Here is a 19,966-nt window from a genome sequence, read left to right as displayed (position 1 = left end):
AGTGGTGTTACCGTGTCCATTATCCAGGTTTCTATGTATTCACAGGTGTTGCTGCGGAGAGGAAGCTGAATGCCACGTTCAGCGTCTTCATTCCCACTTCCTCATTTCTCCACTACAGTTATGACCATATGTTCTTGAGCTCAGTTGTTCAAATAGTAGCCTCAGAGGAATAGCTTCCCAGTGAGTTGGTTCTAAGGAGTGGTTCTACATTTCATTTCTAGAGACCAAGCTCTGCCAAGCATTTTATTAGCACCTAATTCCATGTGTTAAATCCTTTTCTGTTTAAAATGTGAAGAGTGGTTTCTGTTTCCTGCGTTGAGTCACGCCCAACACACCCTCCAATGTTATTTAGGGATAATAGTAGGACTCTTGGAGATTCAGCATTTGGGGATGTTTTTGTTATAACGGATCCCTATATATTTAGTTTCTCATTTCTTACCAAATATTGCAGTGAGAATTAGAACATACAGAAGTAAGTCAGACAGAGAGAGACAAATATCATATGATATTGCTTATATGTGGAATCTAAAAAAAATGAAACAAATGAACTTATTTTCAAAACAGAAACAGACTCACAGACTTAGAAAACAAACTCATGGTTACCAAAGGGAGAAGGTGGGGGAAGGGATAAATTGGGAGTCTGGGACTGACATATATATATATATATATATATATATATACATTGCTATATTTAAAATAGGTAATTGGGACTTCCCTGGCGGTCCAGTGGTTAAGACTCCGCACTTCCAACGCAGGGGATGCAGGTTCGATCCCTGGTCGGGGAACTAAGATCCCCCGTGCCGCATGGTGTGGCCAAAAAAATAAAAATAAAAAATAAAATGAAATAGATAACCAACAAGGACCTACTGTATAGCACAGGGAACTCTGCTCAGTATTCTGTAATAACCTAAGAGGGAAGAGAATTTGGAAGAGAATAGCTATATGTGTATGTATAACTGAATCACTTTGCTGTACACCTGAAACTAACACAACATTGTAAATCAACTCGACTCAGTATAAAATAAAAATAATTTTAAAAAAAGAACATACATGTATCAGGTGGGTCACTGGAATTGGCAATGTGCCGTTGAGGTTAAAAGCACCGGCTCCAAGTCAGATAACCTGAGGTTCCCCAAGAGAATATGAGCTTCTTGAGAACTGGTTCACCATGGACTCCCCAGGTTCTGAAACAGTGCCTGGCAAAAAGCAGACCCTTATAATACATTTCCTTTGCATGGATTAGTTTGCCTCCTGTAACCCACACTAGCCGAATTACACGGCCCCACTGGGAAGGCAGATTACCCAGCTGGGGGTACCGTACTTTGCCAGGGGCAGAACTTCTGTGGAACCAGGCAGATTAGGCCTGGGTACCAGGGCTGCCATAGGTCCTGCCATCATGGGTGTAATGGAGATTGTGTCCACGCCCGGCCCGCCCTCAAGGGGGTTCTGGAAGAGCTCTGGGAGTTTGGAAATGGGTGACAGTGGCTGGGGCTCTTCATGGAGCAAGCAGGCAGAGCCGAGCAAACCTGGGGGTGTGCATATCCTGGGCCTAACACGCCCATTTGCATTCACATACAGGGCATGAATCATCAACTATACAGTTCTTCTGCCAGCCTAGCCCAGGAAAAATACAACGTTTTCATTCTTTGGTGAGAGGAGTGTTTCTGTACCTGCTGATGATCACCTGATTGCCACTGGCCAGACACAAATATTATTCCAAAGACACAAAATATTTTTTCTTCAACTAACATAGCTTCCCAGCATGATGTAGAGTAAGCATTTGGAGTATAATGAGTAAATGGATCCCATCCGCCACGTGGCTTGGGCAATATCAGACTTCTCTAAGCTTCAATTCCCTATGTGCCGAATGGGGAAAAGGATGGTCACCAGGTAGTTGTGAAGATTACGTTTCTGTATACAAAACACAGGTCCTCCCCTGACTTCTCCAACTTAAGAATGAACCCAGTAATCTGTGCTCTCCCCGCCCCACCAGACTCTTGAGTCACTCCCTAACCCTCATCTCATTGCTTTGTGCAGTGTGTCATTCATGTGAGATATTTGTGCATGATTCACTGAGCACCTACTATGGCAAGGTGTTGCAGTGGAGACTAAGTGGTACCCAAAGGTGGGCGGAGCCAGCGAGGGGCTGACACTTGGGGCCCCAGCCCATGCCCCAATGTCCTTGGAGGAGATAATACTCCACCAGCCTCATCACATCCCACCACCCACAGCAGACCATAGTATTTTGGTTTTTTCTACAGGTTTTTTGGGCAAAAGCTGTATTCCTTGAAAATCCACTTAAAAATCCTTTTTACAAATAAGGCCTCAAGGATAGTGGCGTTCTTTCAAAGTAGTAATCAGTGGTGGCTCATTAACTCCTCCAGTTTATCTCATACTCTGTTGCATCTTTTCCCTGGTGGCTTCAGGCTGTCCCAGGAAGAGAAAGTCTGCAGAACTGCCCTCCAGGGGCCCACAGAGTGAGATAGAGTTGCCTTTCCTATTTACTCCTAATACTTCTTAATTTTTTAGCACTATGGGTAAAATCTGCTTATTGTTTCCCCTGAAGAAGAAAAGGGTAATATTTTTCACTTTGTTTTGCAAAAATGTGTTGGTACGACTTAGCTTCTAATTACAGCTTCACCATCATGATATCGTAATGGTTGCTTCAAAGACCATGAAATAGTAGATTTTGAGGAGTATAACACATTTGATGTACAGGAGTACATCTGTAATTACTGTATACATTCTAATTACAATGCTTCTTACCTAGGTATTCTTGCTCAAGGGAAAAAAAAACTGCTTCTATTTTCAGTTAACCTATTTATACTCTGAGGCCTAAACCTGCCTAGTGAAACATGGACTCTGGCATCTATGTCCTTTCTAGTAGCCCTACAAAGGTGACTTGAGTGTGCAAACTGGCAACACAATGTGATTGCCTTAAATTACATAAAAAATTTTATGCACGATCTCAAATGTTAGAATCTTTTTTTTAAACTGAAGTATATTTAATTTACAACATTGTGTTAGATTCTGGTGTACAGCAAAGTGATTCAGTTATACATATATATATTCTTTTTCATTATAGCTTATGAAAGGTATTATGTATAGCTTTTACAGGATATTGAATATAGTTCCCTGTGCTATATAGTAAGTCTTTGTTGTTTATCTGTTTTATATATAGTGGACTGTATCTGCTAATCCCAACCTCCTAATTTATCCCCCCTTTCCCCTTTGGTAACCACAAGTCTGTTCTCTGTGTCTGTGCGTCTGTTTCTGTTTTGTAAATAAGTTCATTTGTATCATATTTTAGATTCCACAAATAAGTGATAACATATGATATTTATCTTTCTCTGTCTGACTTACTTCACTTAGTATGATAATCTCTAAGTCCATCCATGTTGCTGTAAATGGCAGTATTTCATCAAATGTTAGAATCTTAACCCTGTGATTCTCTAGCAAACAAATACCCCACCCATCTAAGGAAGTGGGCTAATTTTTACCTTTCTGCTTAGCTCACTTCTCTAGGGTGTGAGGGTGGAGAAAAAACTCACGGGAGTCAAAATTAGCTCATGATAATCTATTTCCATCTAATTAAAATTAATTCACTGATCTCATTGGCTAATTTTTCAAAAAATACATGGTAAAAATCATGTCATTTTTAAAGTGGCTTCTGAATTTAATGTTTGCCTCATGAAAAGTATAGAACTTACTCAAAAAACTCCAGTCGAAACTGTCAACATCCTCACTCCCTAATGTTTCTGACACCTTGAGTACTATTTGAACATGTGGGGCTAATGAATTATAAGTAGAGATAAAATATTTAGAGTCATTATTTTGCTTCATGTCTTGAAAAAACAGAAATGGTGGGAAGGACGCGGAAGAAGGAGTCAGAATAGAAGGAAAATCTTGGCTCTGCCATTTCCTAGTCTCTCAAGCAAATCACTTAAGCATTCTGAACTGCAGTGTCTTTATTTAACAAAATACAGATGATGTGTTTTCTCAGTGGTATGGTTTAGCAATTCTGAAAAAAAAATTGTGTATTCTTGGCATGAGCAAGTAGGTCAGTATATTGAGGATAAAGGGAGTCAAGTTTTTCATTGTAAGAAAAGGGGGTTACAAACAGGAAAAGGGAGAAACAAGAAGGAACCCTGAAATTTTGGGTCAGTATTGGAGGTATCAGGATGAATTCATTTTAGGAGAGCAAGAGTGAGAATGAGAGAGCAAAAGAGAGAGAGAGAGGAAAACAGTCAGAAAAAGAAAAGGAGGAGGAGGAGGCAGAGGAGGAGAGGAAAGGGGGAGAAGGGAGGGAGGTAGGAGGAACGAAGGAAGGAAGGAAGCTAGGTAAGGCTGATTCTAGGATTGAGTAGGAAAAGAACAAGATTTCAAATGTGTCTGGAATAACTTCATGTGCCCCAGGAACCAGGCAAACTGAAGTCCCTGAGAATCTGCAATAATCTTGGAAAGGGATTGGACCGTGTGGGTTGGGTGGCTTGAAATACTTATATCTGAATCTCAAAAGACCAGGTTCCAATCTGAACTAAATATAGGGAGGCCAAATTAAAGCATTCTAATGATATTATTTCCTTTAGATTTCCCAGATCTGATGGGACAAAGACCTTTGGATCTTCCTCTATGTTATCCCAATTATCATGAAGTATGATGTAAAGCAAAAGAAAAAAGGATTTGATTATACCACTTTCTATGTTGCAGATAATTCTCACTTGGAACCCAGTGGAGCTACCTTGATTCTTAATTTTCATTGCATCTACTCGCCAAACAATTTTAAGATTCAGTGATGGCTTCTCATTACTCTTAGAAGAACAGTCAGAGCCCTTACCATAGTCTGTAAAGCCCTGTACAATGTGGTTCCAGCCTTGGCACTCAGACCCAGCCCTATATGCCTTGGCCACTCCACACTACACTGATGTGTCCTTAGGTTAAGCTTTGTCCTCCCTCAGGGCCTTTGCTTATGCTGTTCCCTCTGCTGGGGATGCTCTTCTCTACCCTCTTTGTTGAGCTAACTCCTATTCTTACTTGTAATATAAGCTTAAAGTTTGTTTCCTAAAAGATGCCCTCCCTATCCTCCTAGTCTAGGTTTCCTAGTCTTCTCCTTTTACATATTTAACAAAATTGACATTTAAATATTTGTTTTTACAATTATTTGTTTTATTTCTGACTCCACACAAGATTTAAAAGCTTTATAAGATCAGGGATAAAACAGTGCCTTGCTAATGGTAGGGGCTCGATACTTGTGGAAGGAAAGAAAGTCAAGAGATAAATAATTCATTGTGTTTGTGCCATAATGTTACTTCTTCTGGAAAATGTTAAAATTTCTAGGAAGGTTTATTTGTTATATTATTTCACTTTTAAAATAATTATTACTCTATATTAAAATCATTACAAATGGAAATATTTAAAATTAGTATGTGGTACATATGTACAATGGAATATCACTTGGCCATAAAAAAGAATGAAATAATGCCATTTGCAGCAATATGAATGGACCTAGAGATTATCATACTAAGTGAAGTAAGTCAGAAAGGGAAAGACAAATATGATATGATATCACTCATATGTGGAATTTAATTTTTTTAAATGATATAAATGAACTTATTTACAAAACAGAAACAGACTCACAGATTTCGAATTTAGGATTACCAAAGGGGAAATGTGGTGGGGAGGGATAAATTAGGAGCTTGGTATAAACATACACATACTACTATATATGAAATAGATAACCAACAGGGACATACTGTGTAGCACAGGGAACTCTACTCAATATTCTGTAATAACTTATATGGGAAAAGAATCTGAAAAAGAATAAATATTTGTATATGTATAACTGAATCACTTTGTTGTACACCTGAAACTAACACAACATTGTAAATCAACTATACTCCAATAAAATTTAAAAATAAATAAAATAAAATTAGTATTTCACCCATAATTTTAGTTTATCTGTTGCTTTCTTTACAATCATGAACTCTAGTTTTACAGGCACACAAAGTATTGTGCTGGTAAATGTTTAGCAACTGGCACTTTAGGTGTGGGTCTAACATGAACATTGATTAATATTTTCATTTACATTAATGCTTAAGACAAAAGACTGATAATGTAAGATCTTCCCTCATTTGTCAGTGAGAAGAGCACATTTTTTGCTAAGTTTTCAAATACTGGCAAAATATTGCCTCAGTTTTTAATTCCACTTACAATGTAAGGACAACAGATTGGACACATTTCAAGTTTAATAGCATTATTAACATATTCTCTACCACTTTCTTAAGTCTAGACAATCAGCATAACAAAAATAATCAACCCTGATTTGTAGCATTTGCCAGTCTCCATGGTGTAAATGCTGCCATCATGGTCAATTTCAAACCATCCATGAGGTACCAAATAAGACATGTGCAGTAGTGGCCATCACATAGTATTTCCACTATACAGATATCTGTTTAATTTTTCATAATGACCGTGTTTAACAACTGGCTTGCAAAATCCCTGAAAATGTAGCAATTGGTTCTCAAAAACCTACAATACAAGTCAGCTCCAGCACATCACTGTGTATCCATCCACACATGTACATACACAGTGTGTGCATATAATTTTACTGTAGATACAATTTGTGTTCTACTTTTTCCATTTGGCTTTATTTCATTTTTCCATTATTAAATTTAGTAGTCCACTCATTGGTATACCAGAAATATATTTAAACATACCTCTTTTGTTAGGAACTTAGTTGATCTGTGGTTTTAAATTATAATCTATATTAAATATATGGGTACATTGTAATTTTTTCCTCTGTAGAAATATTTACCTGAAAACACTTTGAGGAATGGGAGTATGGATAAAAATATTTTTATGACTTTTGCTCTTGTAATTATCTAGAAAGATCCACATTTTATTTAGTTTGTATTTCCACTTACAGAAATGTTCCCATGGCCCCAGGGTTTAGAGGGAAATTTACAATCCAGTAGCATTGTAGGACCACATTGATCATTGACATCAAACTTAGCCTAAGTAATAATGGTTATACTGGTAAACAAGTGCTAATGTTTTTATTTGTTTTGGGGAAAGAGACAGTGCATTAATATTTTTGGGGGGTGTGGAGAAGGCCTTTCACACACTTGCAGCAATGGGGATCATGACCAGTTTCACTGCAGTCATTGTCACATGACCTACATTGGCTAAATGGCAACACCTATCCAATGTATAAATGTCTTCTCTTCCCTGGGATTGATTCTTCTGGGTTATAACTCTTCTCTAGTTCCTATAAGAAACTAGCCCCAATCCTGCCCCACACTGCAGACTTCACATAATAGGGCAACTTCAATATACTTAGGCTGTTCTTGGCTTGGCTTTGAACCACTTGCCACCACCCTACCCTCAGAATACACTCTGTCCTCGTCCCCCTGCTTGCCTTCTGGCTGAATCGCACTTTTCCTCACTTTCAGCCTTTCCTGATGCCTGGAAATGTCTTGCTGGTTCAGATCATAGGGCATACCAGACCCAGTTTGGTTTCTCTTGTACTTACACCACACTGGAGGAACTTGCATAAAAACCACTTCTGACTGATGGAGTGTTAGGACTCTCCATTGCAGAGTCTCTCTTCCTCCTCCTGCTGTTTCTTACGGTGCAAACATGCATGTGTTCAGCTAACAAATATTTATCTCAGGTGCAGCTGGGATAGTGTGAAAATAATATAGACAAGCTTGATACTGTAATGGAGCTAACATTCCAATGTGGAGAAAAACAACTAATAAGCAAATGCATAAATACCCAAAACTTTCGGATAGGGTCATGACTATTAGAAAAAAGAAAAAGCATGTAGAGCAAAAGAGGACCAGGTGGGTGGGTGGGGCACAGTATCAGATGAGTTGGTAAAGGGGTCTCTGAGGCGGTGGCACTTGAATGCCTGAATGGCTAAGGGGGCCAACCAGATGACGCTTGGACGGAATAATACTACAGGTGGAGGGAACAGCAAATGCAAGAGATCTAAAACGAAAATGAGCCTGATGTGTTGAAGGAGGAGAAAGAGGCCCAGTGCGGCTAAAGTGTAGCTAGAGAGGGAGAGGGTAGTATGAACTGGGGTCATAGATGTAGGCAGAGTCCACACCACAAAGAGCCTTATAGGCCATTTGATTTGATTCTTAGTAAAAGAAGTGGAAGCTATTTAAGGGTTTTGGGTTGGCTTATATTTTAAAGTGGGATGAGGGAGTTTGGAAGCAGGTAAGTCAGTTCTGTGGCTAGTTCTGCAGTCCAGGTGAGAAATGATGCTGGTTCTGAACTTTGCACTGTGGGAGCAGCTGTGGAGCTGGAGGGAAGTGGACAGGCTTGGAATATGTTTAGAAGTGGCGCTAACAACCCTCTACTTACGAACTGAATGTGTGGGTGCAAAAGAAGGCGCGGAATCAAGGAATAGCAGTATTTGGGTTTGAGCAACTCTGTGTAGATGGTTATTCATTTACACAGTGGGGGAAATCTGAGTAGCAGTCGTTTTGTTTGTTGTTTGTTTGTTTGTTGATTTAGAAATCAGGAGTGTCATGCTGGAGATGCCGAATATGAGATGCAAAGTGTTGATGTGGAGTAGACACAGATCAGCGTAAGTATGGAACTCAGAGGAGAGGGCAGGGCTGAGGATATAATTTTAGGAGCCATCAGAATAGAGACGATATTTAAAGCCGGGGAGTGTATACACTGCCTTGGAGGGAGTGTGTCATCAAAGAAGAGGGCAGGGGAGAAGGAACCAGCAAAGAAGATTGAGAAGAACTAGCCACTGAGGGAGTGGGGACACCAGGAGGAGTTAGTGGGTGGTGGACAGCAAGAGGAGAAAGTGGTAAATGGTGTCACATGCTGTTTAGAAGTAAAAGAATGTCAAGTTGGGAACGTTTCATGAGCTGTGGCAATTTGGAAGTTGGGGACTTTGACAAGAAGAGTTTCAGGGGGGTGGAGGTGGGAGAATACTGATGGGAGGACAGTGAGAGGAGCATGAATATAAACTACTTTTATTTGGGGGGACAAATTTTGCTGTGGAGGTGTGGCAGAGACACTATTTGCCTTCTTCACACCTATCTTCCCCTTTTACTTTAGAAGCAAAGCCTCTTTACCTTGTCTTTGCTGCCTGGAACAAAGGCTTCATTCTCCAGCCTCCCTTGTAGTTGAAGACTGAAATGTGGTCCTAGGACTAGGTTCTTGACATAGTATTTCTAGGCAAGCTTCTTATTTTTTTTGAAAAGTTAAAAATTCCTTAATTTTTTATTCCTGGTACCGCTACCACAATTTACAGGGCAATATACCTGATATAATGAAAAGAAAAAGAAAAAGAAAAAGGCAAAGCTACAACAGATAAAAGACCTCAGGCATGTACATCTAATTGACACTACATTGCATTAATCAATAGCTGCACTTTTTGCAAACTGTGGCTAGGACAGTCCTGAACAAGAAGGGTTTCCTGTTTAAGCTGCAGTAACTTTTCTGACTAAGGATCATCGTTCCTTCTGTGGCAGATTTTTGCAGTTCCTCTAATGCGTTTGGGACGACTGTCTCAAAGTAACCTGCAGCTTTCCTGACAACTCCTCGCTCTCTCTCCTGCTAAGAACTGTAGCCCTTTTCTTCTGAGTTTTTAGAACCTTCTGCTACCCTATCCACCACTTCCACCACCAGATCCATAGCCACCACCATAGGGACTTCCCGAGCTTCTTCCACCAAAACTGCCCCCCCTTCATGGGTCCATAATTTGACTGCTGTTGTCCACTACAATTTCCAAAATCATTATAGCTCCCACCACCACCATAGTTACCTCCAAAATTTCCTCCTTCACTGTAACCATCATATCCCCCCCCCCCCCACCGCCACCATATCCTCCACCTTGGTTTCCGTATCCTGGCCCACCACCACCATAGCCTCCTCTACTACTGTAACCAGGACCACCACCATAGTTACCACCGCCGCTTCCAAATCCGTCATATCCACCATCACCTCCTCCACGACTACCTCTGCTGCCACCACCTCCACCACCATAGCCTCCTCTTCCACCAGAGTTTCCACCACGGCCAGTTACCTCCACCGCCTCCAAAGTTTCCTCCATGACCCACAAAGCTGCCAGATCCACCTCCATGACCTCTTTGTGATCCAGCAGATTGCATTTCTTGTTTAGAAAGGGCCTTTTTCACTTCACAATTATGCCCATTAAGAGTGTGGTATTTCTGAACAATCTTATCAACTGTATCACGATCATCAAAAGTTACAAAAGCAAATCCTCTCTTTTTTCCACTCTGCCTGTATTCCATAACTTCTATGGTTTCAACCTTGCCATACTTTTCAAAGTAGTCTCTCAAATTATATTCTTCTGTATCTTCTTTAATACCACCAACAAAAATTTTCTTCACTGTTAGATGGGCACCAGGCTTTACAGAATCCTCTCTAGAAACAGCTCTCTTTGGTTCCACTACATACCCATCAACCTTGTGTGGTCGAGCACACATTGCTGCATCCCCCTTTTCAACACAATAGTAAGTCACAAAACCAAAGCCTCTGGAACGTTTTGTTTGGGGGTCTCTCATCACCACACAATCTGTAAGTGTGCCCCATTTCTCAAAATGTTCTCTTAAGCTATCATCTGTAGTTTCAAAGCTCAGACCACCAATGAACAGTTTTCTCAACTGTTCTGGTTCCTCTGGATCATGGCCCTCCTCCTCCCGTGGCGGCGGCAGCCAGAGTCGGGCTGGGGGCGACCGGGCGGTGGTTTTACCTCCATTTTGAGACTGGACTCGCCTAGGCAAGCTTCTTAAAAGGAAGCAATTCAGCTGGGAGGAACACCATTTTCACCCTTCTCCTGCTGCCTGGAATGTGGGGTGTGATGACTTTACCTCAAGAGCAGCCATCCTGAGCCATGAGGTAATTTAGAGCACAACATCCAAATCCAATGCAGTGGAAAAAGTGGTAGAAGGAGTCTGATCTCTGATGACTCAATGGACTGCCTGTTTTTGCACATCTTTAGTGTGAGAGGAGAAACACTTGCATGTCTTCCCCTCTTATGTTAACCAAATCTATTCCTAATTAATACAGAATCAAAGCAAAGAAATGGGTTGTGGGTTAGAGATAGGCATGAGGTCAATAGATGGTTTGTTTGCTTGTTTTTAAGTCAAATGATTCACTGAGTAGGAATCAGATACTCTGATCTATTCTTTGGAAAAATTCCACAGTTATTCAAGATAACTGTTATAAAAGTTTTTGTTTCTGGATTTAGATTTAGTGTATCAGTCAGGGTTCTTGTGTCCAAGCTATAGAAATTGACTCTGGCTGGTTTAAGCAGAAAAGGAAATGCCCGAAGGCAATCAGTGCCTAACTGAATTGTGGATGGCTGGGAAGTCAGGCTTGGACAATAGGTAGAAAGAGGCAGGCAGGACACAGGACCACAGATACAGTCATGTCATGGAATCGGTCTGTCAGGGACACCATAGCCATTGCTGATGAACTCCGGATGCCCCTTCTGCCCACACCACTCCTGGAGGCTGAATGCTACTGCCAAATAGATTCTCTGCCACCATCCCCTCCTTCTTTGTGTCATAAGTGCCTTATTCAAAATCTGTGATGGAGTAACTGATTGACCTAACTTATGTACCCTTCTAGCTGCCAGGGAGGCTGGGAAAGAAACATTCTGGCTTTTTTAGACTTCTAGAGTGAGAGGTGCCTCCCACAAAAAATCATATAGGGGTTCAGATTCCAGGTGAACAAAGTAATAATTAAAAATACCAGCAAATATCTACTACATTTAGTTTCTTAAGTATTATAATAAATAATATTTAGTATTCATTTAAAGAGTTGACAGGTAAGCGACACATACCATGGTAATTTCAATATGGATTTTTAGGTCTATTTGGATTATATAGTGGTGTGGACAGAAGCGGGTATCCAGAAAGATAAGTATTTAAAACTGCAATAAATTACTAAAATATACAGAAAAAAATCAAAGGTACATTTGAATGGTAAAATCAGCTTCTGTGTCATAGGCTTATTGTTAAGATAAGGTAGGAAAATGTAAATGTAAATGTCAAATAAAAATATTTTGTAAAAGTAGAGTATACCTGTGCATGTCTTTTGAGTACAGGGTAATGTCTACAGCATGGTAGGACAATTGGCAAATTCATCCATTATTTTTGTAAATTTTCTAGTATTAGCCATTTACCATTTATGTAGTACTTACTCTGTGTTTGGCATTGTGTGAGGTACACACATTTTCTTATTCTCACAACAACCCTTCAAGTCATCCCCCCTTTATGGCTACAAAAATTTAGGTGCAGAGAAGCCAAGTCACTTGCTAAAGGTCATGCAGCTGGTGAATGACATTAATAGGATTTTAATTCAGGTTTAATGAATGAAACGTGGGTACAATTTAGCAAAGGAGTGCAGTAGCGCACTTAAGGAGCTCCAAAGCCTTATCCAGGTTAATTCACTTCAAGAATCATCCCAAAAAAAAAAAAAAAAAAAAAAAAAAAAAGAATCATCCCAGTTTATACATTAATTAGGAGACTCTGGATGCTAGCTAGAGTTCCACATGATTTAGGTAAACGTCCGTATGATTTAGTATGTTAGATGGCATATGATGATCAGCAGCAAATATGACTTGACAGTTTGTCCTTAACTATTGAAATATCTTCAGCTTTATGTTGGTAGATGTGACAATTTCCATGTACCTCAAGCTGGAGATTTATAAAAAATGGATTTGGCCCAAATTATCTAGATGCATGTTTATGCTCATTAGATTTACCCACTTACCTTGTTAGTGGGTCAAACAATTAGTAGAATAAATAATCAAGTTTCTAGTTTAATTAGAATACTGTCCAAACATATTGAGGGAGAAATTGACCAGAAATTCATCATATTTAAATGCATATTGAGTGGACATGTTGACCTCTCATTTTGCGTATATATCTCTGATTATAAATATTATATAAGATTTATTTTCAGAATTTTATTGTCTTATAGTAGAACCTGATAATATGAATCATCATACTGGATAGCGTTACCTTCATGAATTAAATTAAAAAAGAATTCTACTAAAGGAAATAAAGAGGACAGAAATACATTAATTCCTGTTCCATAATGACACAAGAGGGAAGGCTTATTGTTGGAGAAATTGAAAAGGAAATGGTCTTTGGAGAGATAAAAATGGAATTTGTAACCTTTTAAGAGGATGTAGTTTTGTTTTTTTTTTTCCTCTCTGCCTCTGATTTAATGCTCTTATTCAATTGTGACAGTGAAATCTATTGAAAGTGACTTTTCCCTTTCTTGTCAGTGGAGAGGAGGTGCAGGTTTCTAAGCCTCTGAGGGTGCTCCCTGCATCTTGAGCTGGAGACAGGGCTTAAGTGGGTTTATGGAGCCGCTGAAATCGTATACAAAATGTTGAATTTAGGAATGTGTGAGTGTTTTTGTGGGAAGAGGTTCCTCCCTCTGAGGAACCTCCCTCAATTTCCACCACTGACTCAGAGAGGGGTGTGGCCCCAAAAGGGTAACCAACACTGCTGTTGAGTGGGGATCCTGTTGCCTGAACACCAAAGCAGACACTTTTGCTCTAAGTCAAAAGGGTCGTTTGAGAGTAGGTGCAGAAATGGCATCAGTATGGTATTACTTGTGATCATAAATAATAAACACATTGTTTTCAAGCATTTTAATACAAATAATGCATTTAAAGAGAACTCTACAGTTATTAGGTCACTTTTATCTATATTTACTCAATTAAAAACCACAGTAATCCTGTGCTAAGGCTAGACAATTAAAATTATCTTCATTTCACAGCCGAGCAAATAAAAATACAGAGGGAACAAAACCAATGACTTGTTCTAGAGATTGGAAGACTCACAGAGGTGAGTGCCCTTCCCACAGTGTTTGGATCAGAAGTGGGTATCTGACTCAAACTGGGTCAGTCAGAAGTCCTTCTAAGAGAGGTTGGAAGGGTGACCAAAAATCAAACTGTTTGCCCAGCAGGGCTCTGGGGTGTTGGTCTTCTGCCTATCACAAATAGCTAAGCAGGAGGAGGAGGGCTAGGGGTGAAGGGAGAAGAGGCAGGGGAGGTGGGAGAAATGTTTTAGAGTCCAGATTCAGGCTCTTTATCTGCCCCAGATCCCTGAGACAGACTTGCATCTGTGATAGAGTCTGGAGCAGAAGCTGGATAGACTAGAGAAGACACTTGTCATTTTTATTGGAAAATAATGCTTGAAAATGAAGTAAAGAACTCATTGAACATAACTCTGGTAGAAGTCGGGCTTTGCAAGAATCATGTGTTTGCAAGAATCATGATATAGCAAGCAAAAAATAATTTGAAAGGAATCACAATCTTGGGTCTCTTGGGGACAATTTACAACCCATAAGAACATCTTTTAAAAAGCCACTTTCAACCTGATTCCTAGCACCTCAGGCCTATTTTGAAACTACTCACATGACAAATTAAAAACTCCCACTTACACTTCAACATGTGTGGATTTATGTCTCATTGTTTTCACTCCCCCCACCCCCTCTTCTTCTTTCCTCTCCTTATCTTTATTACCCATCACAAAAACTTGGAAACTTGGGAGATGTAGGGAGGAAATAGAAGTTTTGAGAGAAACTGGTAATATTTACATGTTAAGAGATATCGCTTATGCTACATATGTTTATAATAAACTTCTGGTTTTTGCCTAAACTGATATGAGCTGGTTTCTATTATTTCTAACAAAGAGTTCTAAGTAATATATTCATGGAGATAGTGGCAGAATTGAGGCGAGAACTTGGGTCTTTTGATTTAAAATTTCTTGTTCTTTTTGCACACCGTGGGTCTGTCTGCATAGTCTTCTACTGCCAGAGAATTGAGGATTCCTTAATCCCCTGAGTACTTTTAAAACAGTTGTGGATTTCTTATTAGTCTGTGAACTCCATGAGGGTAGGTATTGTGTCTGTCTTGTTCACGTCTGTATTTTCAATGCCTAACACATTGTTGATGTGTGAAAAATTGTTGGTGCTCAAAAAATTATTAAATGAATGAAAGAATGAATGAAGACTCCATCTTTATTTTTTTTTAATTGTAATCTTATTTACATTTGTGGAGTATCTTGACAGAAAAATGTAGTAGATGAATATGAACTGTATAAATACAATTGCTATTAAAGCTGCCTTTCAGGATAAAATATTAAATTTCTGATAATTCTTCATTATTGTTTCTGTTTTTTCCCCCCTTGTGGTTTATATCTCAAGGGAAACTTTTCTAATTAACTGTGATTTCTGTTGAAAGCTCTTTACTCAAAGAGGGCAGTCAGTCTTATCTTCAAGTTAAGACTTCTGGTTACATGTTAACATGAAGGGGAGTGGAAGCTAATTTTGCTAATCAGAAACAGCTATAGTTACATAGCTCAGGCCCAAAATTATGGGATGGACAATAGACAGGGAAAAAGATTGATGAAACAATATTTCAAGCTATGTTTTCTACACATGTTGCAATGAATCTGTATTGGCATTATGATGAATACAAATCATAATAGACTTGGTTGAAAGCCCAATAAGTGTGTTGTGTCATAGTGACAATTGCATTGGGCTGTGAAAAATCTTCCTTGAGATTTGAAAAATCCTTGACTTCTTGCTCTTATAGCCTAAAAACATTTGTAGCAGAAGCAACTTAACCTTAATATCTACTTTATTCATCTAAGAAATACCTTTCTGACCCATACCCCCAAAGGAACTGAATTTCTTCTCCCAGGAACTCAGGACTTCCTGCCTCTCTCCCTACCATTCTTTAGATCTTGGATTCAGAAGGAGGTAGACGTAATATTCCAGGGGCATGAAGGTAAGCATGGTGTCCTTCTTGATCTCTCAGACTGGGTTGAGTTGTCAGTATGGAGCAGAGAGTAGTCTGGACTGAAAGATCAGGTTCAAAACTTACCTCTGGCACTTCCTAGCTATGTGATCTCCAGCAAGTAAATTACTTTTTCTGATAATAAATTTCCTCAACTGTAAAACAGGAGTAACGATACCTTTACAGGTTTATTACTAAATGAGGTGATACGTTAAATACCTGGTACATGTAGACCTCCAAAAAGGAGTGCTTTCTCCTTTTCCTCCCCAATAACTCTCCTTCACTCAATTTTGTGCCTCCATGAAGAAAAGCCTGTGACTTTCACTAAGCCTTTTGAGGTTTTTCTCTGAAAAGATACCTTCCTTTGACTCTTGGGAAGACTTGCAGAGACTGCAAAGGCTCACCTCTCCCCTGCATCTGTGTCTCTGGGGCACTGGGACTCTACAGCCTGGTGAGCTTGCAGGGAAAACATCATGTCCAGAACTCTCCAATGACCTTGCTCACTCAAGCCCTTGAGTACCAAGTTATAGGCAAATGGTCAGCCACGTTGATGACTATTCTACTTTTCTTGTATAAGGAGCTGATAAAGTAGCATAGGATCATGGATTACAACAGGCGATGATTGAGTGAAAAGGTCATCTTTTAAATATTTAATAATAATTTAGACTTGCATGTTAAGATAATTTTCCCAAACTGGGATAAATTTTCCCAAACTGGGATAAATTTTTAATAGAAAGTGGGTATTAGAGCAAGGCAAATTTTACATCATGCCAAAAAACTTCATTTAGATCATTTTCACACACAAGTAAATTATATTATTGATGGCTATGGCTTATTATACCTGCTAAGATATTAGCAAAAAGTTTAACCTCTTAATGGAATGGAGTCATTAATTCCCTCAGATGCCATGATTCTTTATAAAAGGGGAGAATTGACTTTTGACTTCTGCAGTATATATTTTCCAAGTTAATCTCCTTTCTACCTTGGGTAGCATGGCCAAACATCTCGGTTTGCCCAGGACAGTCTTGACAGACTTTTGTTGTGGTTTAATTATTAATATACTCCCCCCTCCCCCCCACACACCAAAGGTGGTTTGAACAATGTGATTTTATGAGTACGCTAACCTTGGAGAATTACATTTGATATTTTTCCTTTGGAATTTCAGAAGTAAACTTGAAATTTCAGTTTTACCTTTAGAACAGGAGTTCTATGGATAGAAATCAGAATTTGAGGGGTCTGTGAACTTGGATAGAAAAAAAATATGCTTCTATTACATCTAACTCTAATTGCCCTTCAATTATGAATGCAGGTGACAAACTACAGCAGTGCTAGGTAGTCCTATGACTTTGTTACCAAGAAAAACCACAGCTATTTTCATATCACATTATAGCTATTACAAATTTACAAAATATCACTCATATTCATTGTTACTTCTGAATTAGAAAGATCACATGAGATCATAATCTTCATGTTTACAGATACTGTGCAATGTTGCTGGCCAGCTACTGGTCAACTCTATACTTTCACCAAACATCAAATCATGTAGTTCCACAGTGATATCCCAGACATTTATGCTGCTTTATAGGATTACTCATCTACGATTGTTTGTTGATCAATATGAGGAATTAGTTCTTAAATTTTTGCAAAACTAGACAGTTTAAATAAGAATTCTTAACTCTCTGCAAGGCAGCAAAGCCTTTTGAATAGAGCACATAAGTTCTATTGTCACCTTAATGGATACTCTTGGAAATCTCCTTACTAACTGTCAGTCAGTGCTGGAGTGGATGCTTTACCCCATGAAGATGAGATACAAAATTCTCTGTCAATTTCTTTGAAAAGAGAAATTTGCAAACATCTGGAAACATTTCAGAAAGTTTTACCAGTTATTTTATCTTGGTGGCATCAAAGTTGAACCATGGACTATTATTCTTTTTTCTTTTTGATATAAAGTATATTGAGAGGATGAGCTAGCCAAAGAGGAATTCATTAGTTTTAGGTTAAAAAAACACAAAACAGGGCTTCCCTGGTGGCGCAGTGGTTGAGAATCTGCCTGCCAATGCAGGGGACATGGGATCGAGCCCTGGTCTGGGAAGATCCCACGTGCCGCGGAGCAACTGGGCCCGTGAGCCACAACTACTGAGCCTACGCGTCTGGAGCCTGTGCTCCGCAACAAGAGAGGCCGCGATAGTGAGAGGCCCGCGCACCGCGATGAAGAGTGGCCCCCGCTTGCCACAACTAGAGAAAGCCCTTGCACAGAAACGAAGACCCAACACAGCCATAAATAAATAAAAATAAATAAATTAAAAAAAAAAAGAAATAGCAGGGAACACATGGGAGAAGTGGTACTCCTGCTAGTGGGTGGGATGGGTAAAATCTGAATATTACAAGTGGGAATATTCATGCTAAGTTCATCCATAGGCCATCCAGACCACAGACCTCAGAGCCACCCATGATTTCTCTTTCTCCTCATCCCTGCATCTGTGATCAAGTCTTGTCACTTAGGTCTCCATCCTATCTCTTACACCCATTCCTCCTATTTATCCCCTGGGTTATTGCCTGGCTTCAGGCTTATTACCAGAACTACTGGAATAACCTACTACCTGGATCTCCATCTCCTTTCTCAAATCCCTTCCACACAGGTTATCCTAACTGCAATGACAATAATAGACTATTTGTTTGCAGCAGATGTTAAAGAAATGTTCAAGTTTTAGTATTATATATACGACATAAGCCCCACATTAAAATGGGAATTATTCATATACAACATGTATGTTAAAACTGAAGAGGACGCACTGGAGCAGTAGTTATCAATCTTGGCAACACATATAATAGTCACCTACAGAGATGTTAAAAGGTCCTAATGCAGGAGCCTCCCTCCCACGGTTCTGATGTAACTCCCAAGCAAACAGAGCTCCTGAACTGCCATCCCTGTTTCTGTTTACCTCTCCAGTTTTGACATTTATCTGCTCCACCTTATACCCTATCAAACTGCTGGTGTTCCTCAAATTCCCATGATGTCCTACTTGCGATACACTTTTCCTCCTGGTCTAGACATTTTTTAGAAGTCTCAGCTCACCTTTCCTAGGGAGAATTTTCAGTCTTCTCCAGGTAAAATGGTCCACTCTCTCCTTTTTGCCCCTTCTCTGATCTGTATGTCCTTGTATCACAGCAACGATATAATTTTGCATGTGTTCCTCTCTTCCCCTCACTACCAACGGCATTGGAAAGGAAGCCATCTCCCTCGTGTCATTTTCACAAACATATTTCCAATGATTTTAAAACCTTGCTTGCACAGCTACTACTATATAGAAATATCACACTTAAGCTGGAATAAAATTTAGCTTTTTTCTATATTTGCTTCTATATTACCTTATTTATCAACCCCCTTTTGTATTAGTGTAAGTAATAAGATCCTGTTTTTCTGTGACAGACATATATGTAATAAAACATGCATGAGAACTCAATTGGGAATTTTGAGAAATGTATCCCTCTCATTATTTTAAAATCCCTCTTGGAATCATTACAAACATGGCATGATAAAGTTTCTATCAAAGTAAAATTAAGCCCAGATGCCAAATCTTTTATTTTCCTTGGGAGTTTCGCATCAACATAAATCAGAAAAGCGGCAGCTGCTGCTTTTACAAGTGGTAGAATCCCCTGGCAGACGGGACTGGCCCAGCTTTGGACCCTATGGAGGCTGTGGGAGTAGTACATTCTGAGCTTGCATTTGCAATTCTGGGCAAAATATGCAAAAGGGCTTCTCAGGAAGAAGTCTATATTTGCATACTCAAATTAGAGCCATACAAACATGAATGCCTCCAAACCGGTTTCCTGTCAAATCAACACCCTCTGGCAACACTGATCTATCTTGAATAATAACCTCTAACTTGAAAATTGAACCTTAAATTTTATGTTATTTCTCCTATTTCGTCGTGATTTGCAAGTCATTAATCACAGTCTGGAGAAATCAAGTTCTCACTGCATTCTCTTACATACCCTTAAGGATACAGACCCCTCAAATAATTAAACTTAGGGGAAGTATTTTTATTTTTATTCCTTTTATTTTTTTTAACATCTTTATTGGAGTATAATTGCTTTACAATGATGTGTTAGTTTCTGCTGTATAACAAAGTGAGTCAACTATAC

At 39.3% G+C, this 19,966-nt stretch overlaps 1 pseudogene across 1 annotated transcript; it reads right to left on the bottom strand.

Moving 5' to 3' along the window:
* Positions 1-494: 494 nt before the first annotated feature.
* On the bottom strand, positions 495-10,811 carry LOC309628475 (heterogeneous nuclear ribonucleoprotein A3 pseudogene; annotated as a pseudogene). The gene has a single exon. The product of its transcript is annotated as a heterogeneous nuclear ribonucleoprotein A3 pseudogene (transcript).
* Between the last annotated feature and the right edge of the window lie 9,155 nt (positions 10,812-19,966).

Source organism: Balaenoptera borealis, assembly GCF_965194805.1.
Source record: "Balaenoptera borealis genome assembly, chromosome: 4".
In the NCBI taxonomy this organism is placed as follows: domain Eukaryota; kingdom Metazoa; phylum Chordata; class Mammalia; order Artiodactyla; family Balaenopteridae; genus Balaenoptera; species Balaenoptera borealis.
The sequence above is the reverse complement of the archived record's forward strand: the minus strand, read 5'-3'. Positions and strand labels throughout refer to the sequence as shown.